The sequence below is a fragment of the Nycticebus coucang genome, chromosome 8 (genome assembly GCF_027406575.1).
Source record: "Nycticebus coucang isolate mNycCou1 chromosome 8, mNycCou1.pri, whole genome shotgun sequence".
Lineage (NCBI taxonomy): Eukaryota > Metazoa > Chordata > Mammalia > Primates > Lorisidae > Nycticebus > Nycticebus coucang.
This window is the reverse complement of record NC_069787.1, coordinates 122,375,067-122,384,550: the sequence shown is the minus strand read 5'-3', so window position 1 is coordinate 122,384,550 and position 9,484 is coordinate 122,375,067. Positions and strand designations below refer to the sequence as shown.

Genomic DNA, 9,484 nt, shown 5'->3' with positions numbered 1-9,484 from the left:
ACGCCTGTAATCCCAGCACTGCGGGAGGCTGAGGAGGGAGAATCGCTTGAGCTCAGGAGTTCGAGACTCGCCTGAGCGACAGTGAGACCCCGACTCATGAAAAAAATGGAAAAACCCAGCCGGGTGCCGCGGCGAGCGCCTGTAATCCCAGCGGCTTCCGGAGGCTGAGGCAGGGGGGTGCCCGCAGCCCGAGTCTGAGGTTGTGGTGAGCTACCACGCCCACTGCACTCTGCTCAGGGGCATAGGGTGGGACCCTGTCTCAACAAAAAAAAAAAAAAAAAGTTGCATATAAGATTATTTTATTCCTGCACCTTCTCAATTGTTTCTTCCTTGTACTTGCCCTTTTCCCTTCCTACTTCCCGAGATTTGGCTTTTCGTTCAAGGATCTTTTTGTGGTCTTTGTCCAGTTTAAGCCTAGTAATGACCGCCTTGCAGGGGTGAATGCCCACATGGACAGTTGTGCCATTAGCCTTTTCCGGCTGCACCCGCTCAATGTAGATGACGTATTTCTTCCTGTAAACCTGGACTGCTTTGCCACTCTGCTGACCTTTATAATGCCCCCGGACAACCTGAACTTCATCATCCTTTCGGATGGGCATGGGTCGAACATTGGACTTCTGTCTCAGCTCTTTGGAAAGAGGGGAAGACATAATCTTCCTGCGAATGTGGGAAGGTGCATTGAAATGCCTTTTGCGGTTCTTGCTTCGGTCCCAAGTCACAAAGGATTGAACTTCATTTTGGCCACTGCCTGTCCGGCCATGGCTGCAAAAGGGAAGAGCTGCTCATAGTGTTTTTTTGAGATTTTTATCTAAAGGGAAACAATTATATAGGCTTATTATAGAAAAAATATAAATGGCTCATTATAAAAATAAATCTTTAAAAATGAAGTAGTAACGAATAAAGAATCAGCCTTAAAAAATTATTTTTCCTGCCGGGTGCAGTGGCTCACATCTATAATCCCAGCATTCTGGGAGGCCGAGGCTGGTGGATTGCTTGAGCTCAGGAGTTGGAGACCAGCCTGAGCAAGTGTGAGACCCTGTCTCTAAAAAATAGCCAGGTGTTGTGGCAAGCTCCTGTAGTCTCAGCTACCCGGGAGGCTGAGGCAAGAAAAATCTCTTGAGACCAAGAGTTCGAGGTTGCTGTGAGCTATGATGTTATGGCACTCACCCCCAGGATGACTGAGTGAGACTCTGTCTCAAAAAAAAAAAAAAAAATTATTTTCCCATCAGTGGTACACACCTGTAGTATTGGGAGGGCTGGAGGATCCCTTGAACTTGAGAGTTCTAATATAGCCTGGGGAACATGGAGAGAGACCCCCCCATCTCAGAAAAACCATATATATATGGTGTGTGTGTGTGTGTTTTTTTTTTTGGTAGAGACAGAGTCTCACTTTATCGCCCTTGGTAGAGTGCTGTGGTGTCACACAGCTCACAGCAACCTCCAGTTCCTGGGCTTAGGCAATTCTCTTGCCTCAGCCTCCCGAGTAGCTGGGACTACAGGTGCCCGCCACAACACCCAGCTATTTGTTTGTTGCAGTTCGGCCGGGGCCGGGTTTGAACCCGCCACCCTCGGTATATGGGGCTACCGCCCTCCTCACTGAGCCACAGGCGCTGCCCTATATTTATATATTTATATATATATGCACATATATATTTAATTTTCCTTTGTACACCAAGTAGGTTTCAACAGGTAGACTTGGTTAGTATTTAAAAGCCTTAAATAGGTTGCATTAGTATTTAAAAGCCTTAAATAGGTTGCCAATAATAGCAGTAAAAATAATTGACACTTTTGAGAGCTCATTTTATACCAGGCATTTTGCTAAGGACCTCACGTGCATTGGTCTTTTGTAATTTAGTTACTTTGGAGGCATGTATTTTTGTCAGTAACCAAGACCATAGCACTGCAAAACAGTGTTAATTTATGAATTGAAGTATTTCAGTGAATTCTCCACATTCCTGTAAAGTTGCCAAAATACTAGTAATCGTTGAAACAGGGTGACTAATACATATATCTTTATTAGACTGTTCTACTTCTGTGTGTATATAAAAACTTCCAGGATAAAAAGTGAAAAACAGGGTGGCGCCGGCCAAACTGCAACAAAAAAATAGCCGGGCATTGTGGCAGGTGCCTGTAGTCCCAGCTGCTCTGGAGGCTGAGGCAAGAGAATCGCGTAAGCCCAAGAGTTAGAGGTTGCTGTGAGCTGTGTGACGCCACGGCACTCTACCGGAGGGCGGTACAGTGAGACTCTGTCTCTACAAAAAAAAAAAAGTGAAAAACAAAAGAGCTCTCTCAGAGACAGCTTTCTGCTCGGGTTCCTTTCCCCCATCTCTAGCTCAGCATGACAGCTGGCCACACGTGGGGACAGGTGCCTCTCCTGCTGCACTGGGTCATTACTCTCCTCCCCTGTTCCTTCCCAATGGACTCAGAAAATTTCTCTGTGATCTCGCTTTTTATTTGTGTCATATACATATGAATCTGTACAAAGGTGCTTATATCTTTCTTTGGTGCCTGAGTTAGGAGGGGGTGCTGTAGGAAACAACTGTTCCTTTTATCTGCCAGAATCCCTTCCTATCTTCTTTTGGTAAGAGTATCCCCCTTTCTGTGGGGACCAAATCCTCCCTGACTCCCAAATAGTTCTGGTAGGTCTGCTACTCAGAGCACCCCACCTTCCTGGCCATCGGGGTGAGTATATAATTACATCTGGCCACTCTCTACTTATTGCTGACCATGATAATTGCTGGACACATGACCTGAGTCAAGTCAGTTGGAATCCTTTCCTATAATCTTATTTAAAAGATGATAAAAGTGGCAGACATAGTGGTTCACACCTGTAATCCTAAGCACCCTGGGAGGCTGAGGCAGGAGGATCACTTGAGTTCAGGAGTTTGAGACCAGCCTGAGGAAGAGTGAAACCCTGTCTCTACTAAAAATAGGAAAAATTAGCCAGGCAGTGTGGTGAGCACCAGTAGTCCCAGCTGCTCGGGAGGCTGAGGCAAGAGGATCACTTGAGGGCGGCACCTGTGGCTCAAAGGAGTAGGGCGCCGGCCCCATATGCCAGAGGTGGCAGGTTCAAGCCCAGCCCTGGCCAAAAACTGCAAAAAAAAAAAAAAAAAAGGATCGCTTGAACCCAAGAGTTTGCTACAACCTTCTACTGGGAGTGACAGAGTGAGACTACATCTAAAAATAAATGATGATAAAACCAAGAAAGCCTCCTTTTCCCCTGAGATCACCAGCTGAGATGACTTAGCTAGAGCTGTCCCTGGCCATGCTCTCTCATCCCTGCCAGGCTACACAAGAAGCTCATCTGTAATAGGAGAAAAAGCAGAGAGAGAGAGCTGTAGCAAAAGTGAGAGTGAGTCACAGAAGTTCCTTAGCCTTTACCCTTAGGGTTCTAAACCTTCTTCTAGGCTCATGTGTGCCCTCTTTCTTGTAAAACCCAGATCCTGCATCCTCCACCATCCGCCAGGTGATGTCTGATCACCCTGGCCTGTATTCAGCAAGAATCCTGTTAGCTGGGTGTAGCCAGAGTTCCCCTTATCCCTCATGTTTCCTCTAAGTAATTTTCCACCCACTGACCCCTGCACCACTGCTCTTTGGCTTTAAATTCCTCCTTGCCCTGCTGTATTCAGAGTTAAGCCCAATCTCTGTGCCTCATTGCAGTGGTCCCTATATCTGCCTCAACATGCTTTGACAAGTGTCATTGAATGACATGTTCTTTAATTAGAGAAATAATGATTCTGCATTGTTGAACTCAATCATTCCTGGAGTCCTTATCCTTTCTCCTATCTTAAAGTGAGAGTTAATACTTAGGCTGTTTTCCTCAAGCTAGTTTGATTTGGGGTTTTGTCATCTGTACTTAAAAGCCTGACTCTTCCAGACAATAGGGCCATACGAACAGGTGCTGCTCTCTCTTCAGGAGCGCTATCTGTATTCCAGCTAAGACTTACCACTTAGAGCAGTGCCTTCTGCTATCCAGAAGGTCCTCCAGAAATAAGTGTTGAAAGAGGAATGATTCTTTCTCTCTCTCTTTTTTTTTTTTTTTTTTTGCAGTTCTTGGCCAGGGCTGGGTTTGAACCCGCCACCTCCTGTATATTGGGCCAGCACCCTACTCCTTGAGCCACGGGTGCCGCCCAAGGAATGATTCTTTCTTAGTTTTTTTTTTTTTTTTTGTAGAGACAGAGTCTCACTTTATCACCCTCGGTAGAGCCGTGGCGTCACACAGCTCACAGCAACCTCCAACTCCTGGGCTTAGGCGATTCTCCTGCCTCAGCCTCCCGAGTAGCTGGGACTACAGGTGCCCGCCACAACGCCTGGCTATTTTTTTGTTGCAGTTTAGCCGGGGCCGAGTTTGAACTCACCACCCTCCGTATATGGGGCCGGCACCCTACTCACTGAGCCACAGGTGCCGCCCGGAATGATTCTTTCTTGATAAGCTCTTTGGTCAATGGTTCCCTTGACTTCTTGGTACATTGACTAAAAGAGAGGTAATATTTCTCTCCTTCTCTCTCTTCTTCATGGATACAACTTAAGATTAACTCTAGTTACGGCTGAGTATCTTAAATGTGGTGCATCTGAAAGCACCATTTTTGCATGGCTAGAAAAATCTTCCAGCACTCGGATTCCTCAGGCACACTTCTCAGAAACCCCCTGTGATACGAAGCACAGCATGCTCACCACAAAGCACATCAATCATTTTTCTGTGTATCAGGCACCTCTTACAGGATTTTCTGTGATCCTGGTGTCAGTGTACATTCCGTATTAAGGCAGAGATAATATGTAGAAATCTGGCAGCTATTTAGAAGGGAGGCTGGGCAGTGATGTGCCAGTATAATTAATGAGAGTCATCGCTCAGGAAGTGAGGAGGGTGGGGGTTGGAAAGCATATCTTTCACCAGTCAGTGGCATTTAAGAAAACCAGTGCTTTCTTAGCACTTGTAATGCTGGGAGGACATTAAGTCAAAGGACCACAGCAAACATCTTTTTGTAATTACTGTACAGACGGAGGTCCAGTGCATGGGTAAGCAGGGCTGATTTCAACCTTGAATTGAGCTACCAGCAGGAGTCCCTCACACTTAAAAAATGGTAAATACTTACTAGGAGATCATAGCTTGCATGACCAAGAGACCCTTCAGAAAAGGTATTTTACTACGATCAGGACGTTTGTTTTTTTCTGTCCAAAGAAATTTTAACCATAGATCTCATTTTGTCAAATTTCCCTTCCAGAGAAGGAAGGGGATATTATTTGTTTTGTTTTTCTATTGATTCTTGTAACCATGGAAGGGTTTGTGTAACCTAGAGAGGCCGATCATTACCTACTCTCTAATCCCTTTGTTATTATTCCTTCTGATTGTCACAGCAAGGAAAAATAGTTCTGCTTCCAAAACTTAATGATGTAACAATATTGTCTTGTTTTTAGTTAGTAATTTTTCTCTGATTAATGGTGTTTAAAAAAAAAGAGACTTGGAGGCCGGTGTGGTGGCTCACGCCTGTAGTCCCAGCGCTGTGGGAGGCCCAGGTGGGTGGATTGTCTGAGCTCAGAGGTTCGAGACCTGTATGAGCAGTGAGCCAGAGTGAGACCCTGTCTCTACTAACATCAAAACCAGCCAGACGTTGTGGTAGGCGTCTGTAATCCCAGCTACTGGGGAGGCAATGGGAAAGAGCATCGCCAGAGGAAGAAGAAAGTGAACAACAACAACAAAAAGAGTACTTCGAACTCTTTGAACAAGAAGAATGAACAAGCAAGCTGAAATTAAAAAAAAAAAGAAAAGAAAAAAGACTTGGAGAGAAATGCTACTTTAAAAGATTATAGATTCAGAATATACATGTCACATCAACTTCAGAATCATTACCTTTGGGAAGGTGGAGGTGGGAACACCCAGGAGATGGAGTTTCAGCTGTAACTTACAATGCTTTATTTAAACAAGAAGGGTGGGGGAACAGGACTATTATATAGTGTCTGTCTTATTTTGGGGAGATTTGAAATAATGCACAGACATAAAATCTAAAAGTCCACAAAGTTATGGACCATTGATTAAAACTATAAAAATAAAGAATGCATAGCAAACAAGTGCTGTTATAAACTTTGTGTCTGAGTTTATTTTATTATGTGTGCCTACATTTTTTTCTGACTCAGAGAGACAAACAGAAGTTTGGGGTTGGATAACTGTAGTTGATGAAGGGTTAACTTGGGTGTTTTTTTGTTGTTGTTTGGTTTTTTGTTTTCCTTTCCTATTCACCATAGAGATCACTGGCAAGACAAATCTCCAAAAAGCACATGTCTACAAAACAAAAAGCACTATGGAGGCAGAAGGTTATTTCCTTAGTCTCTTATAAATTGTGGATTTGTGTGTGGGCATGTAAAAAAAAAAAAAAGAAATTTGGGAAAGTTTCTATAAGAGCCAAAGACCTCGAATATTTTTTTCCAAATTGATTTCTTTGTGGTACCGTTGGCAAAAAGAAATTCAAGTGGCAATTCTGGTGGCTTTTTTCTTTTTTTTGAGAGTCCGGGATTGTTTTCACGATAAAGTTTCATCTTCCCCAGAGAGCTTTGCTGTGACATTGTAATTGCCTCCGTTGAATTGAATAATACAAATGGGTTGTTTCTATGGTATCGGCTAAGTGGGATGAAAAGGTGAAACCCTAGATCTTGCGCGGAGAGGTCACGGTGCCACCACCCCCACGCTAACTGTCCGTCAAAGCTGACCGACAGCCAGGCCCTGCTCTCCAATCTCAGGCACTCATTTGTCATTTCCTGAGTAAATTCACGCATGAAAAAAGAAAATGACTTTAGTTTATGTTGTCACTCAGCACAGAAAATCCCTGCCAACCCCATGCTGCAAGCTTTCCCAGGACGTTCTCATTGGAGGATTATTTTAAACTGAAAGGTGAGTAAGGAGCAGCGTCCCCACTCCCTCCCAGCCAAGCTTTGAACTAACAATAAGGCAGGTTGAATGAAGGCTGATAAATGCAAATCCTGGAATCCCGAAGCTGGATCCCACCGCGGCTGCCTAGGCCAGCGGCTGTTACAGCATCTGCCCCAAGCTGATCTCTCGTCACCTCCAGGCGCTCCGTAGATTTCGTCGTGGCACCAGCGTTTGGGTGCCTGCTCTGGGCTAGCTTTCCCCGCCACCGCCCAGCTCTGACTGCAGGTTGCTGCTGGAGTCGACCAGCCACTAACTCGACCTCAATGGATAATTGACCTCTTACGCCAAGGAGTAGTATTTAGATTTAAGAGATGGGGGTTGGAGGGGCGGCTGGTGGTAAATAAAATCAAAGTGTCATTTCCTACACTTCCTCTCCCTCAGTTTTAGATGCACCTCACTTAATGAAGATCTCTTCAATTTAATAACAGCACCGACGGACGCTAGTGTTTTTTTTTTTTAATGGGAGGGGAGGTGACAGGGGTGGTTTGGGATTTTCTTTTAGGTGCGGTTCTAATACTTTTTACTTCCGTGCAAGCTGCACACAGTTCCCGCTCTCCTCGCCCTTCACTTCTAACTTTGTTTCACCAACTCCCTGACCCTCCTACCACTGAGGCCCTCCTGACTACAGCCCCAAACTGAGAATCAGGGGGGGTCCCTGGGTTTGGGACCCTTTGAAACTGGGATGCGGTAGGAAAGAAGGAATTTCCTTCCCAGTGCTCCGGCCCTTGCCTGCGGTGGGTACTCCGCTGCAGGGCGCAGGCCGAGGCTTCCAGGTGCAGCTCTCCGCCCTGGACACTCATCCCGAGGCCCGCGGAGGCGGCGGGCGCTCCAGTCCACTGTCCCCAGCTCCAGTTCCTGATTTCCTCCGGAGCTGCGGAGCCGCGAGGGAGGGGGCTCCAATGTGAGTGAGAGGATTTGAATGAGAAAGCAGGTTGTGGCGGCCGCGCTCCGCTCCTCCCAGATCCTCTGCGGGTTTCTTCTGGCTGGTGTGGAGAAGTGTCCTCCGTTTTTTTGTTTTTTTTTTCCTGGCCCGGAGCAGGGATTTGGAGTTCAGGTGACGAGGGTCAGTAACTCATCACCCCAGGACTTTGGAGGTTGCTCCTGTGCCAAGGACTCCGAGGAGTCCTTCATCTGCCGGGCACTCAAAGCTGAGGAGGTTAGTGCTTTGGGGGAAGTGGTGGGGTGCAGGCAAAAGAGGACTGGACGACCACCAGTGAGCAAGTGAGCAGGTGGCCAGAGTTCCTCTCTCAGCAGTCCGGGCTGGGACACTCCTCTTTAGGACTTTGTTGTGTGTGGGGAACTGGCCACCGCTGCTCTTGGGGGGTCCCATAGTTCAGAAGGAGGTGGGGGGTGTGTGCCCGCGCAGGAATTTAACTCTCGGGTCCCAGGTGGCGATAGCGGGTGGGGTTTAGGCGTGTGGAGGGTCACGCATTGCCCCGGGATGCTTGGCCCCCTGCAGGGGTCCCGGGACCGTTCTCCGACCGCCTGACGCCGCCGGGAGAGTAGGTCCGCTTTCTGCAGCAAGGGGAATATAGTGTCCTTTACACTTGGGGACTCTCACGGTTCTTCCTGCGCCCAGTGACCCCGCTCAGGACCCTCTCAGAAAAGACTTGGTGCGATCCATTGCCCTTTCCTGCGATGAACTAGGGGCACCCGAGCGACGCGGGGCGGAGGAGGCGACCCGGGCCGCGCGCTGGTGCGGTCTGCGCCTGCGCAGCGTTCCCTTGGCGACAGAGCCGCGGGTCCGAGAAGCCACCGCGCGCGCTGCAGCCGGGTTCCCTGCTGAGCGTCTGCGGGGCCCTCTCTCCTCCCTGGGACTTTTTGTTTGTAACTGGGAATCAACTTATTACGTCATTTTGATGTTAGGCGTTTAGCATTAAAGTAAGAACTAATTTAAAAAAGCAAAACTTTTCTCGTCCTCTGTTCCCATTTTGATTATAGGCTGAAGAATGATGAGACATTGCTTACTGGGGCAGCAATTGAAATCCTTCTCCCCTCTATCCCATAAAAGTGGAGGCGAATAAAACATTTACTTCCTAGTGAGTTTTTTAAAAAGTTCAGTCATGTGATTGGTCAGGAGCGCAGGAGGCTGGACCTGAGGGAGACCGGGCGTGTCCAGCCAGGCAGCACCTGTGCCCTCTTTGTGGCACGTTAGTAGCAACAAGACGCCTCCATAACGGACCAACATAAAAATGCCAGTGAAAAGAAACAAAGGCTTTCGCAGAGAAGGTGGTTGTTTTTTCATTTTCCCCTGCGTTTTGGTTACTTCTGGGTTAAAATCTTCTGCAAAGAATGTTTCAAAAGCCTTTACACAAACCAGTTTTCTCAAGCTGTTTGTTGAGTCATTTTCATTTTCTTAACATTGTGAGTCTTGACAATCCCCTCTTTTAAATCCCGTTTGTTTACACACAGCCTTTTGGCGAGAGTACACATCTGAAAGGGTATGTAGAAGAGCTGAGTTTCTTGTTGCTTATTTTTGTTAGGCTGCGTCAATATTTGGCAGCACGATTGATAACCTAGCTGATATTAAATAAACATTTGTTAGAATTAATATCGCTAATA

At 46.8% G+C, this 9,484-nt stretch overlaps 1 protein-coding gene across 1 annotated transcript in view; it reads left to right on the top strand.

Moving 5' to 3' along the window:
* The first annotated feature begins 7,900 nt into the window (after positions 1–7,900).
* PLCH1 (phospholipase C eta 1) overlaps positions 7,901–9,484 on the top strand; it is a 261,607-nt gene continuing 260,023 nt past the window's right edge. Inside the window, exon 1 of the mRNA XM_053600541.1 lies at positions 7,901–8,078. The gene's annotated coding sequence lies outside the window, so the exon portion shown is untranslated. The remainder of the gene's footprint in view (positions 8,079–9,484) is intronic.